This window comes from Puma concolor, chromosome D1, assembly GCF_028749965.1.
Source record: "Puma concolor isolate L17-30 chromosome D1, mPumCon1.1.hap2, whole genome shotgun sequence".
NCBI lineage: Eukaryota > Metazoa > Chordata > Mammalia > Carnivora > Felidae > Puma > Puma concolor.
Genome location: NC_141676.1, coordinates 55306300 through 55321336, shown reverse-complemented (window position 1 = coordinate 55321336; position 15037 = coordinate 55306300). Strand labels below are relative to the sequence as shown.

Below are 15037 nucleotides of genomic sequence, written 5' to 3'. Positions count from 1 at the left end.
ATGGTTTCCTGTCTCACATCCAGGTCCTTTATCCATTTTGAGTTTATTTTTGTGAATGGTGTGAGACAGTGGTCTAGTTTCAACCTTCTGCATGTTGCTGTCCAGTTCTCCCAGCACCATTTGTTAAAGAGACTGTCTTTTTTCCATTGGATGTTCTTTCCTGCTTTGTCAAAGATGAGTTGGCCATACGTTTGTGGGTCTAGTTCTGGGGTTTCTATTCTATTCCATTGGTCTATGTGTCTGTTTTTGTGCCAATACCATGCTGTCTTGATGATGACAGCTTTGTAGTAGAGGCTAAAGTCTGGGATTGTGATGCCTCCTGCTTTGGTCTTCTTCTTCAAAATTACTTTGGCTATTCGGGGCCTTTTGTGGTTCCATATGAATTTTAGGATTGCTTGTTCTAGTTTCGAGAAGAATGCTGGTGCAATTTTGATTGGGATTGCATTGAATGTGTAGATAGCTTTGGGTAGTATTGACATTTTAACAATATTTATTCTTCCAATCCATGAACATGGAATGTTTTTCCATTTCTTTAAATCTTCTTCAATTACCTTCATAAGCTTTCTATAGTTTTCAGCATACAGATCCTTTACATCTTTGGTTAGATTTATTCCTAGGTATTTTATGCTTCTTGGTGCAATTGTGAATGGGATCAGTTTCTTTATTTGTCTTTCTGTTGCTTCATTGTTAGTGTATAAGAATGCAACTGATTTCTGTACATTGATTTTGTATCCTGCAACTTTGCTGAATTCATGTATCAGTTCTAGCAGACTTTTGGTGGAGTCTATCGGATTTTCCATGTATAATATCATGTCATCTGCAAAAAGTGAAAGCTTGACTTCATCTTTGCCAATTTTGATGCCTTTGATATCCTTTTTTGTCTGATTGCTGATGCTAGAACTTCCAGCACTATGTTAAACAACAGCGGTGAGAGTGGGCATCCCTGTCGTGTTCCTGATCTCAGGGAAAAAGCTCTCAGTTTTTCCCCGTTGAGGATGATGTTAGCTGTGGGCTTTTCATAAATGGCTTTTATGATCTTTAAGTATGTTCCTTCTATCCCGACTTTCTCAAGGGTTTTTATTAAGAAAGGGTGCTGGATTTTGTCAAAGGCCTTTTCTGCATCGATTGACAGGATCATATGGTTCTTCTCCTTTTTTTTGTTAATGTGATGTATCACTTTGATTGATTTGCGAATGTTGAACCAGCCCTGCATCCCAGGAATGAATCCCACTTGATCATGGTGAATAATTCCTTTTATATGCCGTTGAATTCGATTTGCTAGTATCTTATTGAGAATTTTTGCATCCATATTCATCAGGGATATTGGCCTGTAGTTCTCTTTTTTTACTGGGTCTCTGTCTGGTTTAGGAATCAAAGTAATACTGGCTTCATAGAATGAGTCTGGAAGTTTTCCTTCCCTTTCTATTTCTTGGAATAGCTTGAGAAGGATAGGTATTATCTCTGCTTTAAACGTCTGGTAGAACTCCCCTGGGAAGCCATCTGGTCCTGGACTCTTATTTGTTGGGAGATTTTTGATAACCGATTCAATTTCTTCGCTGGTTATGGGTCTGTTCAAGCTTTCTATTTCCTCCTGATTGAGTTTTGGAAGAGTGTGGGTGTTCAGGAATTTGTCCATTTCTTCCAGGTTGTCCAATTTGTTGGCATATAATTTTTCATAGTATTCCCTGATAATTGTTTATATCTCTGAGGGATTGGTTGTAATAATTCCATTTTCATTCATGATTTTATCTATTTGGGTCATCTCCCTTTCCTTTTTGAGAAGCCTGGCTAGAGGTTTGTCAATTTTGTTTATTTTTTCAAAAAAACCAACTCTTGGTTTTGTTGATCTGCTCTACAGTTTTTTTTAGATTCTATATTGTTTATTTCTGCTCTGATCTTTATTATTTCTCTTCTTCTGCTGGGTTTAGGCTGCCTTTGCGGTTCTGCTTCTATTTCCTTTAGGTGTGCTGTTAGATTTTGTATTTGGGATTTTTCTTGTTTCTTGAGATAGGCCTGGATTGAAATGTATTTTCATCTCAGCACTGCCTTCGCTGCATCCCAAAGCATTTGGATTGTTGTATTTTCATTTTCGTTTGTTTCCATATATTTTTTAATTTCTTCTCTAATTGCCTGGTTGACCGACTCATTCGTTAGTAGGGTGTTCTTTAACCTCCATGCTTTTGGAGGTTTTCCAGACTTTTTCCTGTGGTTGATTTCAAGCTTCATAGCATTGTGGTCTGAAAGTATGCATGGTATGATTTCAATTCTTGTAAACTTATGAAGGGCTCTTTTGTGACCCAGTATGTGATCTATCCTGGAGAATGTTCCATGTGCACTCGAGAAGAAAGTATATTCTGTTGCTTTGGGATGCAGAGTTCTAAATATATCTGTCAAGTCCATCTGATCCAATGTCTCATTCAGGGCCCTTGTTTCTTTATTGACCGTGTGTCTAGATGATCTATCCTTTTCTGTAAGTGGGGTGTTAAAGTCCCCTGCAATTACCACATTCCTATCAATAAGGTTGCTTATGTTTATGAGTAATTGTTTTATATATTTGGGCATTCCGGTATTCGGCGCATAGACATTTATAATTGTTAGCTCTTCCTGATGGATAGACCCTGTCACTATTATATAATGTCCTTCTTCATCTCTTGTTACAGCCTTTAATTTAAAGTCTAGTTTGTCTGATATAAGGATGGCTACTCCAGCTTTCTTTTGGCTTCCAGTAGCATGATAAATAGTTCTCCATCCCCTCACTCTCAATCTAAAGGTGTCCTCAGGTCTAAAATGAGTCTCTTGTAGACAGCAAATAGATGGGTCTTGTTTTTTTATCCATTCTGATACCCTATGTCTTTTGGTTGGCGCATTTAATCCATTTACATTCAGTGTTATTATAGAAAGATATGGGTTTAGAGTCATTGTGATGTCTGTATGGTTTATGCTTGTAGTGATGTCTCTGGTACTTTGTCTCACAGGGTCCCCCTTAGGATCTCTTGTAGGGCTGGTTTAGTGGTGACAAATTCCTTCAGTTTTTGTTTGTTTGGGAAGACCTTTATCTCTCCTTCTATTCTAAATGACAGACTTGCTGGATAAAGGATTCTCGGCTGCATATTTTTTCTGTCTAGCACACTGAAAATCTCGTGCCAATTCTTTCTGGCCTGCCAAGTTTCAAAAGAGAGATCAGTCACGAGTCTTATAGGTCTCCCTTTATATGTGAGGGCACGTTTACCCCTTGCTGCTTTCAGAATTTTCTCTTTATCCTTGTATTTTGCCAGTTTCACTATGATATGTCGTGCAGAAGATCGATTCAAGTTACGTCTGAAGGGAGTTCTCTGTGCCCCTTGGATTTCAATGCCTTTTTCCTTCCCCAGTTCAGGGAAGTTCTCAGCTATTATTTCTTAAAGTACCCCTTCAGCACCTTTCCCTCTCTCTTCCTCCTCTGGGATACCAATTATGCGTAGATTATTTCTTTTTAGTGTATCACTTAGTTCTCTAATTTTCCCCTCATACTCCTGGATTTTTTTATCTCTCTTTTTCTCAGCTTCCTCTTTTTCCATAACTTTATCTTCTAGTTCACCTATTCTCTCCTCTGCCTCTTCAATCTGAGCCGTCGTCGTTTCCATTTTGTTATGCATTTCGTTTAAAGCGTTTTTCAGCTCCTCGTGACTGTTCCTTAGTTCCTTGATCTCTGTAGCAAGAGATTCTCTGCTGTCAGCTATACTGTTTTCAAGCCCAGCTATTAATTTTATGACTATTATTCTAAATTCACTCTCTGTTATATTATTTAAATCCTTTTTGATCAGCTCATTAGCTGTTGTTATTTCCTGGAGATTCTTCTGAGGGGAATTCTTCCGCTTGGTCATTTTGGATAGTCCCTGGCGTGGTGAGGACCTGCAGGGCACTTCCCCTGTGCTGTGGTGTATAACTGGAGTTGGTGGGCGGAGCTGCAGTCAGACCTGATGTCTGCCCCCAGCCCACCGCTGTGTCCACAGTCAGACTGGTGCGTGCCTTCTCTTCCCCTCTCCTAGGGGCGGGATTCACTGTGGGGTGGGGTGGCCTGTCTGGGCTACTTGCACACTGCCAGGCTTGTGATGCTGGGGATCTGGCGTCTTAGCTGGGGTGGGTAGGCAAGGTGCACAGGTGCACGAGGGGCAGGCTTAGCTTGCTTCTCTTTAGGTGATCCACTTCAGGAGGGGCCCTGTGGCAGCAGGAGGGAGTCAGATCCGCTGCGGGAGGTTTGGCTCCGCAGAAGCGCAGAGTTGGGTGTTTGTGCTGAGCGAGCAAGTTCCCTGGCAGGAACTGGTTCCTTTGGGATTTTGGCTGGGGGATGGGCGGGGGAGATGGCGCTGGCGAGCGCCTTTGTTCCCCACCAAACTGAGCTCTGTCGTCAGGGGGCTCAGCAGCTCTCCCTCCCTTTGTCCTCCAGCCTTCCCGCTTTCTGAGCAGAGCTGTTAACTTATGACCTCCCAGACGCTAAGTCGCGCTTGCTGTGGGAACACAGTCCGTCAGGCCCCTCCACTTTTTGCAAGCCAGACTCGGGGGCTCTGCTTGGCCGGCGAGCCGCCCCTCCGCCCCGGCTCCCTCCCGCCAGTCCGTGGAGCGCGCATCGCCTCGCCGCCCTTCCTACCCTCTTCCGTGGGCGTCTCGTCTGCACTTGGCTCCGGCGACTCCGTTCTGCTAATCCTCTGGCAGTTTTCTGGGTTATTTAGGCAGGTGTAGGTGGAATCTAAGTGATCAGCAGGACGCGCGGTGAGCCCAGTGTCCTCCTATGCCGCCATCTTCCCTGTCTTTACTTTCTATTTTAAATGAACACTTCCGTATGAAATAGAACCGTTATGTGCACTTGGTGATAGCAGCAGCTGCTTACTCGTATACAGTTTCTTTAAGGAAACAAAATTGAAGTAAGACAGACAGGTGAATTAATAACATAACTGAAAACAACCTGGGAGGAAGCCCAAAAATTTGTCCCTCCCTTCCTTGGTTAAACTATGGGCATCCAGAATGGGTCAGCTTTTGAGCAATAAGGACTCAGTTAAACTCACCTGGGGACATAAAATATATAAGAATATTTATTCAACAGAGAACATCTTGTTCAAAATGGTTCTTTGGAACAAACAATACTAAATATTTGTGAGTTCAACTGAGATAATGAAACATTGAAATTGATTACCAATCATTTTTTCCCAATCCATAGTACAGACTTTTTAAGAGTTTTGGTTGACTTATTCTAAAATTTATGTTTTATACTTTGTCTACTATGAAGTACTCACAAATAACAGATGAATAGGAAACAGATGAATTTTACAGAACATATACTGAGATACCCAATCTACTTTGGTTGGCTATTTATCTTTTTTTTTAATGTTTATTCATTTTTGGGAGAGTGTGTGCATGTGCATGAGCGGGGGAGGGGCAAAGAGAGAGGGAGAGAGAATCCCAAGCAGGATTTGTGCTGTCAGCACAGAGCCAAAGACAGGCTCCATCTCATGAACCATGAGATCATGACCTGAGCCAAAATCAAGGGTTGAATGCTTAACCAACTGGGCCACTGAGGTTCCCCTGGGCCACTTATCTTTTCAAAAAATGGAACCATATATGTATGAATATGATTTTATATTGCTTAACATATGATCATATTTTCTGCTAGTTTAAAATTATTTCTAACTTGTTTAGTGTAATTGAATATATCATAGGTCAAAATACCAAGTGCCTAAACAAGCATGAGAGCCATTATTTTAAAGTAGTTAAGAATATCAATGTTTTAAAAATTACTGAACTACTAGCTTTCCTATCTCCTACTACTAGCAGCATACTCTCTCATTCTCCTTTTAATAACTATAATTTCTTGGAGCCCTGTTGTAATATAGAGAAAAAATCTGATCTGTCTTAAAGGATGTTGTGAGAGAGTTTATTCTCATATTTCCAGGCTATGAAAGCTCTAACATTAAAAACAATCACTTATTGTCCCTATTTGATTACTAAGGATAGAGCAAAGGGAGAAAAATTTTAACCAATTTAGACTTAACAATACACTTCTTTCCTTAAGTGGGAAATCAAGGATTTGCATTGAATTGACCGAAGAACCCTCAGCAAATACATGTCTGAAGGCTGCCTGAAGGAAAATCCAATTGGATTGGCATAAGACCTTTTAACTTCCAACTCCTTTGGTATTTATTTTCTAAAATTTTTTAATGTTTTTATTTGTTTGAGAGAGAGAGAAAGCACACAAGTAGGGGAGGAGCAGAGAGACAGGGAGACACAGAATCCGAAACAGGCTCCAGGCTCTGAGCTGTCAACACAGAGCCCGACGCGGGGCTCAAACTTGTGAACTGTGAGATCATGACCTGAGCTAAAGTCAGACGTTTAACTGACTGAGCCATCCAGGTGCCCCAGTATTCATTTTCCATAAGGGGGCACAAGCTCTACTTCTATGTGTATTTACCCTTGTGCTGTAAACAGTGTAACTAAAATTCCAAAGCAGTATATTGATTCATGATTTTAATAGTATTGTAAAACTATTCCATACTCACCTGTCAATGCCCACATCAGTCCTAGGCTCACAGACCTCAGTGCCCAGCCCACATGTTGTAGGGATTATAAGGATGATTAAGGGAGATAACAATAAACATCTATAATACTTTGCTTAGAGTTATATTATTTAATTCTCCACTCTTGGTTGACCTTGCCTTACTTTTCCCCATACCTTTATTTTAGACATAATTTCCCCCAAACCTTCTCACGAATTTGCCGCGTCTTCACACAGTATACAATGGGATTCATCAGAGGTGGTACTAGTAAGAAAATGTCCACAATGAGGATCATGGCCACTGGGGACTTGTGCTTGCCAAAACGGTGCGTGGAGGCCAAAGCAATGATGGGCACATAGAAGATGAGCACAGCACAGATGTGGGAGACACAGGTGTTGAGAGCCTTGAGCCGCTCCTTATGGGATCCAATTCCCATCACCATCTTCAGGATGAATATGTAGGACACAACAATGAACACACTGTCTGACATCATACAGAGGGCAACAAAGAAACCATAGAAAAAGTTGACTGTGTTGTCAGAGCAGGCCAGCTTCATGACATCCTGGTGTAGACAATAAGAGTGAGAAAGTAGGCTTTTCCTACAATATGTCAATTTTTTGAGAGTGAAAGGGAATGGGAGCACTAAGAGCATGCTTTTAATTAGAAACACCAGGCCCATTTTGGCAACTCTGGCATTGGTGAGGATAGAGCTATATCTCAGAGGGTGACGTATATCTCAGAGGGTGACCGCCAAAAAGCGGTCAAAAGACATGGCCAGGAGCACTGAGGACTCCATATCTGTAAATCCATGGATAAAGAATTCTTGAGCAAAGCAGGCATTTGGGGAAATTCCTGTAGCATTGAAAACAAATATCCTCAGAATAGTGGGGAGGGATGAGAGGGAGAGGCCCAGGTCAGAGACAGCCAACCCAGAAAGGAAATAGTACATGGGTGCATGGAGTGAGGACTCTGTCCTGATCACAAAGAGGATGGTGCAGTTGCCAAAGATGGCCACCAGGTACATGAAGCAGATGGGGACAGAGATCCAAGCATGAATATGTTCCAGTCCTGGGATTCCAATCAGGAAGAAGGTGGTGATCTCAATGTTAGAGGAATTGATACTGTGCATGATGAATCAGATGGAAAGTGTTTATTCCCAGATCTGAAATGACACTTTTAACATAAATGACATTTTCAGCATAAAAAACACTCCTTTTAGCACTTTCCTCTGAGACATAAAGAAAATACAGTTTTGAAAGACTCATATCCTGGAATAAAAGAATGAAGTATTTCTTCTGAACAAACTATTAGTAATAGAGTCAGATAATGTTAACTGACAAGGAGAACCAGGAATATAGGAACTATCTTTACCAATCACATTTCTCCATAAAGTCTTCAGAAAAACTACTCACATAAAGAGCAGTGACCTGCAAATAAATTCCCCCCTTTTCTATTAGGATATTCCCCTTCCCATCCCAATCTAATGAAAAATTTTATACAGTTATGCTGAACCATAGGATAATTCTTTTAGTTTGGTCCAGAGTAAGCCTAGAATTAAATAAACAAACAAAAAACAAAACAAAACAAAAACCCAAAGAATAAAAAACAACCCTCCCCCCACACACACAAACAAAAAGAAAAAAAAAAACAGGAACCTGGAGAAAATAGATTTAAGAGAGTGGATACTAAGTAGTTTCTCTAATTTCTATAGACTTTTGCTCCAAATATGTTTTAGGCAAGGGCTTGAGCTTCTAAAGCTGATCTTACTCACAAGCTCTCCACAGGAAGAAGTACAAAGAAAGGACAGAAAATAGGTGATGTGCATTTGACTGTTAACCCTCTCTTATATAGTATAGTGAAAAATCCCACTTTCTTATATAGAACAGATAGAATGTTCTTTAACATGATTAATCCATATCAGTACTCTCCATCCATGAGCATGGGAGGAGAGAGAGATTCTTAGGCTTGCTTTACAGTCCAACGTATGCTCTCATAAATACAAAGTGACTTAGCCAATTGGACTATAGGCCAGCCATGGTGAGTGGCAAAGTGGTAGACATGTTGCTGATGAGGAAGACTGGTATTCTCTGAATCCTTTTTTTTTTTTCTGACACCATAAGATAAATAAATGCTCTAAAACTATGTTTGTTTTTTGTTTTTATACACAACTGAGCTTACTATGTTCCTTTAAGTGTTTTCTCTTTCTTTATGGAATTAAGTTAATGGGGACAGTGGGGTTCCAAGATACATAGAGCATGTTGGTTTTTACCCCTTTCCTAGAGAAGTGAGAGTTTAATTGAGAAGCTTGGGGAGGGAAGATGGCAGCGTAGAGGACGCTGGGCTCACCGCGCGTCCTGCTGATCACTTAGATTCCACCTACACCTGCCTAAATAACCCAGAAAACCACCAGAGGATTAGCAGAATGGAGTCTCCGGAGCCAAGCGCAGACGAGAGGCCCACGGAAGAGGGTAGGAAGGCGGCGAGGCGGTGCGCCCTCCACGGACTGGTGGGAGGGAGCCGGGGCGGAGGGGCGGCTCACCGGCCAAGCAGAGCCCCCGAGTCTGGCTGGCAAAAGCGGAGGGGCCTGACGGACTGTGTTCCGACAGCAAGCGCGACTTAGCATCTGGGAGGTCATAAGTTAACAGCTCTGCTCCGAAAGCGGGAAGGCTGGAGGACAAAGGGAGGGAGAGCTGCTGAGCCCCCGGATGACAGAGCTCAGTTTGGTGGGGAACAAAGGCGCTCGCCAGCGCCATCTCCCCCGCCCATCCCCCAGCCAAAATCCCAAAGGAACCAGTTCCTGCCAGGGAACTTGCTCGTTCTGCGCAAACACCCAACTCTGTGCTTCTGTGGAGCCAAACCTCTGGCAGCAGATCTGACTCCCTCCCACTGCCACTGGGCCCCTCCTGAAGTGGATCACCTAAGGAGAAGCGAGCTAAGCCTGCCCCTCCTGCCCCCGTGCACCTTGCCTACCCACCCCAGCTAAGACGCCAGATCCCCAACATCACAAGCCTGGCAGTGTGCAAGTAGCCCAGACGGGCCACGCCACCCCACAGTGAATCCCGCCCCTAGGAGAGGGGAAGAGAAGGCACACACCAGTCTGACTGTGGCCCCAGCAGTGTGCTGGGGGCAGACATCAGGTCTGACTGCGGCTCCGCCCACCAACTCCAGTTATACACTACAGCACAGGGGAAGTGCCCTGCAGGTCCTCACTACTCCAGGGACTATCCAAAATGACCAAACGGAAGAATTCCCCTCAGAAAATCTCCAGGAAATAACAACAGCTAATGAACTGATCAAAAAGGATTTAAATGATATAACAGAAAGTGAATTTAGAATAATAGTCATAAAATTAATCGCTGGGCTTGAAAACAGTATAGACGACAGCAGAGAACCTCTTGCTACAGAGATCAAGGAACTAAGGAACAGTCACGAGGAGCTGAAAACCGCTTTAAACGAAATGCAAAACAAAATGGAAACGACGACAGCTCGGATTGAAGAGGCAGAGGAGAGAATAGGTGAACTAGAAGATAAAGTTATGGAAAAAGAGGAAGCTGAGAAAAAGAGAGATAAAAAAATCCAGGAGTATGAGGGGAAAATTAGAGAACTAAGTGATACACTAAAAAGAAATAATCTATGCATAATTGGTATCCCAGAGGAGGAAGAGAGAGGGAAAGGTGCTGAAGGGGTACTTGAAGAAATTATAGCTGAGAATTTCCCTGAACTGGGGAAGGAAAAAGGCATTGAAATCCAAGAGGCACAGAGAACTCCCTTCAGACCTAACTTGAATCTATCTTCTGCATGACATATCATAGTGAAACTGGCAAAATACAAGGATAAAGAGAGAATTCTGAAAGCAGCAAGGGATAAACGTGCCCTCACAAATAAAGGGAGACCTATAAGACTCGTGACTGATCTCTCTTTTGAAACTTGGCAGGCCAGAAAGAATTGGCACGATATCTTCAGTGTGCTAGACAGAAAAAATATGCAGCCGAGAATCCTTTATCCAGCAAGTCTGTCATTTAGAATAGAAGGAGAGATAAAGGTCTTCCCAAACAAACAAAAACTGAAGGAATTTGTCACCACTAAACCAGCCCTACAAGAGATCCTAAGGGGGACCCTGTGAGACAAAGTACCAGAGACATCACTACAAGCATAAACCATACAGACATCACAATGACTCTAAACCCATATCTTTCTATAATAACACTGAATGTAAATGGATTAAATGCGCCAACCAAAAGACATAGGGTATCAGAATGGATAAAAAAACAAGACCCATCTATTTGCTGTCTACAAGAGACTCATTTTAGACCTGAGGACACCTTTAGATTGAGAGTGAGGGGATGGAGAACTATTTATCATGCTACTGGAAGCCAAAAGAAAGCTGGAGTAGCCATACTTAGATCAGACAAACTAGACTTTAAATTAAAGGCTGTAACAAGAGATGAAGAAGGGCATTATATAATAATTACAGGGTCTATCCATCAGGAAGAGCTAACAATTATAAATGTCTATGCGCCGAATACCGGAGCCCCCAAATATATAAAACAATTACTCATAAACATAAGCAACCTTATTGAGAAGAATGTGGTAATTGCAGGGGATTTTAACACCTCACTTACAGAAATGTATAGATCGTCTAGACACATGGTCAATAAAGAAACAAGGGCCCTGAATGATACATTGGATCAGATGGACTTGACAGATCTATTTAGAACTCTGCATCCCAAAGCAACAGAATATACTTTCTTCTTGAGTGCACATGGAACATTCTCCAGGATAGATCATATACTGGGTCACAAAACAGCCCTTCATAAGTTTACAAGAATTGAAATTATACCATGCATACTTTCAGACCACAATGCTATGAAGCTTGAAATCAACCACAGGAAAAAGTCTGGAAAACCTCCAAAAGCATGGAGGTTAAAGAACACCCTACTAACGAATGAGTCGGTCAACCAGGCAATTAGAGAAGAAATTAAAAAATATATGGAAACAAACGAAAATGAATATACAACAATCCAAACGCTTTGAGACGCAGCAAAGGCAGTCCTGAGAGGAAAATACATTGCAATCCAGGCCTATCTCAAGAAACAAGAAAAATCCCAAATACAAAATCTAACAGCACACCTAAAGATAATAGAAGCAGAACAGCAAAGGCAGCCTAAACCCAGCAGAAGAAGAGAAATAATAAAGATCAGAGCAGAAATAAACAATATAGAATCTAAAAAAACTGTAGAGCAGATAAACGAAACCAAGAGTTGGTTTTTTGAAAAAATAAACAAAATTGACAAACCTGTAGCCAGGCTTCTCAAAAAGAAAAGGGAGATGACCCAAATAGATAAAATCATGAATGAAAATGGAATTATTACAACCAATCCCTCAGAGATACAAACAATTATCAGGGAATACTATGAAAACTTATATGCCAACAAATTGGACAACCTGGAAGAAATGGACAAATTCCTAAACACCCACACTCTTCCAAAACTCAATCAGGAGGAAATAGAAAGCTTGAACAGACCCATAACCAGCGAAGAAATTGAATCGGTTATCAAAAATCTCCCAACAAATAAGAGTCCAGGACCAGATGGCTTCCCAGGGGAGTTCTACCAGACGTTTAAAGCAGAGATAATACCTATCCTTCTCAAGCTATTCCAAGAAATAGAAAGGGAAGGAAAACTTCCAGACTCATTCTATGAAGCCAGTATTACTTTGATTCCTAAACCAGACAGAGACCCAGTAAAAAAAGAGAACTACAGGCCAATATCCCTGATGAATATGGATGCAAAAATTCTCAATAAGATACTAGCAAATCGAATTCAACGGCATATAAAAGGAATTATTCACCATGATCAAGTGGGATTCATTCCTGGGATGCAGGGCTGGTTCAACATTCGCAAATCAATCAAAGTGATACATCACATTAACAAAAAAAAGGAGAAGAACCATATGATCCTGTCAATCGATGCAGAAAAGGCCTTTGACAAAATCCAGCACCCTTTCTTAATAAAAACCCTTGAGAAAGTCGGGATAGAGGGAACATACTTAAAGATCATAAAAGCCTTTTATGAAAAGCCCACAGCTAACATCATCCTCAACGGGGAAAAACTGAGAGCTTTTTCCCTGAGATCAGGAACACGACAGGGATGCCCACTCTCACCGCTGTTGTTTAACATAGTGCTGGAAGTTCTAGCATCAGCAATAGACAAAAAAGGATATCAAAGGCATCAAAATTGGCAAAGATGAAGTCAAGCTTTCACTTTTTGCAGATGACATGATATTATACATGGAAAATCCGATAGACTCCACCAAAAGTCTGCTAGAACTGATACATGAATTTAGCAAAGTTGCAGGATACAAAATCAATGTACAGAAATCAGTTGCATTCTTATACACTAACAATGAAGCAACAGAAAGACAAATAAAGAAACTGATCCCATTCACAATTGCACCAAGAAGCATAAAATACCTAGGAATAAATCTAACCAAGGATGTAAAAGATCTGTATGCTGAAAACTATAGAAAGCTTATGAAGGTAATTGAAGAAGATATAAAGAAATGGAAAAACATTCCATGCTCATGGATTGGAAGAATAAATATTGTTAAAATGTCAATACTACCCAAAGCTATCTACACATTCAATGCAATCCCAATCAAAATTGCACCAGCATTCTTCTCGAAACTAGAACAAGCAATCCTAAAATTCATATGGAACCACAAAAGGCCCCGAATAGCCAAAGTAATTTTGAAGAAGAAGACCAAAGCAGGAGGCATCACAATCCCAGACTTTAGCCTCTACTACAAAGCTGTCATCATCAAGACAGCATGGTATTGGCACAAAAACAGACACATAGACCAATGGAATAGAATAGAAACCCCAGAACTAGACCCACAAACGTATGGCCAACTCATCTTTGACAAAGCAGGAAAGAACATCCAATGGAAAAAAGACAGTCTCTTTAACAAATGGTGCTGGGAGAACTGGACAGCAACATGCAGAAGGTTGAAACTAGACCACTGTCTCACACCATTCACAAAAATAAACTCAAAATGGATAAAGGACCTGGATGTGAGACAGGAAACCATCAAAACCTTAGAGGAGAAAGCAGGAAAAGACCTCTCTGACCTCAGCTGTAGCAATCTCTTACTCGACACATCCCCAAAGGCAAGGGAATTAAAAGCAAAAGTGAATTACTGGGACCTTATGAAGATAAAAAGCTTCTGCACAGCAAAGGAAACAACCAACAAAACTAAAAGGCAACCAACAGAATGGGAAAAGATATTTGCAAATGACATATCGGACAAAGGGCTAGTATCCAAAATCTATAAAGAGCTCACCAAACTCCACACCCGAAAAACAAATAACCCAGTGAAGAAATGGGCAGAAAACATGAATAGACACTTCTCTAAAGAAGACATCTGGATGGCCAACAGGCACATGAAAAGATGTTCAGCGTCGCTCCTTATCAGGGAAATACAAATCAAAACAACACTCAGATATCACCTCACGCCAGTCAGAGTGGCCAAAATGAACAAATCAGGAGACTATAGATGCTGCCGAGGATGTGGAGAAACGGGAACCCTCTTGCACTGTTGGTGGGAATGCAAATTGGTGCAGCCGCTCTGGAAAGCAGTGTGGAGGTTCCTCAGAAAATCAAAAATAGACCTACCCTATGACCCAGCAATAGCACTGCTAGGAATTTATCCAAGGGACACAGGAGTACTGATGCATAGGGGCACTGGTACCCCAATATTCATAGCAGCACTCTCAACAATAGCCAAATTATAGAAAGAGCCTAAATGTCCATCAAGTGATGAATGGATAAAGAAATTGTGGTTTATATACACAATGGAGTACTACGTGGCAATGAGAAAGAATGAAATATGGCCCTTTGTAGCAACATGAATGGAACTGGAGAGTGTGATGCTAAGTGAAATAAGCCATACAGAGAAAGACAGATACCATATGGTTTCACTCTTATGTGGATCCTGAGGAACTTAACAGGAACCCATGGGGGAGGGGAAGGGAAAAAAAAAAGAGGTTAGAGTGGGAGAGAGCCAAAGCATAAGAGACTCTTAAAAACTGAGAAGAAACTGAGGGTTGATGGGGGGTGGGAGGGAGGGGAGGGTGGGTGATGGGTATTGAGGAGGGCACCTTTTGGGATGAGCACTGGGTGTTGTATGGAAACCAATTTGACAATATATTTCATATATTAAAAAAAAAAAAAGAGAAGCTTGGGCTTTATCAGAGTGCTCTTGACTATTAGGAATCAGAAACACAAGATTTTCAATTAGTTTATCTCCCTGTCTCCTTCCTGGATGGCAGGGTATGGGACTGAAAGTTCCAACCCTATAATCATATGGTTGGTTCTTCAGGCAAACAGCCCCCAATCTTAGGTGAGATCCAGAAGTTACCATTTTAACATGAGAAAAGTCAACTGTGTCTCTCTCATCCCATAAGAAATTCCAAGGGAACTCAGTGCCAAAAACAGGCATGAAGACCAAAC

General features: G+C 41.4%; 1 pseudogene; it reads right to left on the bottom strand.

Moving 5' to 3' along the window:
• Positions 1-6705: 6705 nt before the first annotated feature.
• On the bottom strand, positions 6706-7656 carry LOC112865542 (olfactory receptor 51A7-like; annotated as a pseudogene).
• Between the last annotated feature and the right edge of the window lie 7381 nt (positions 7657-15037).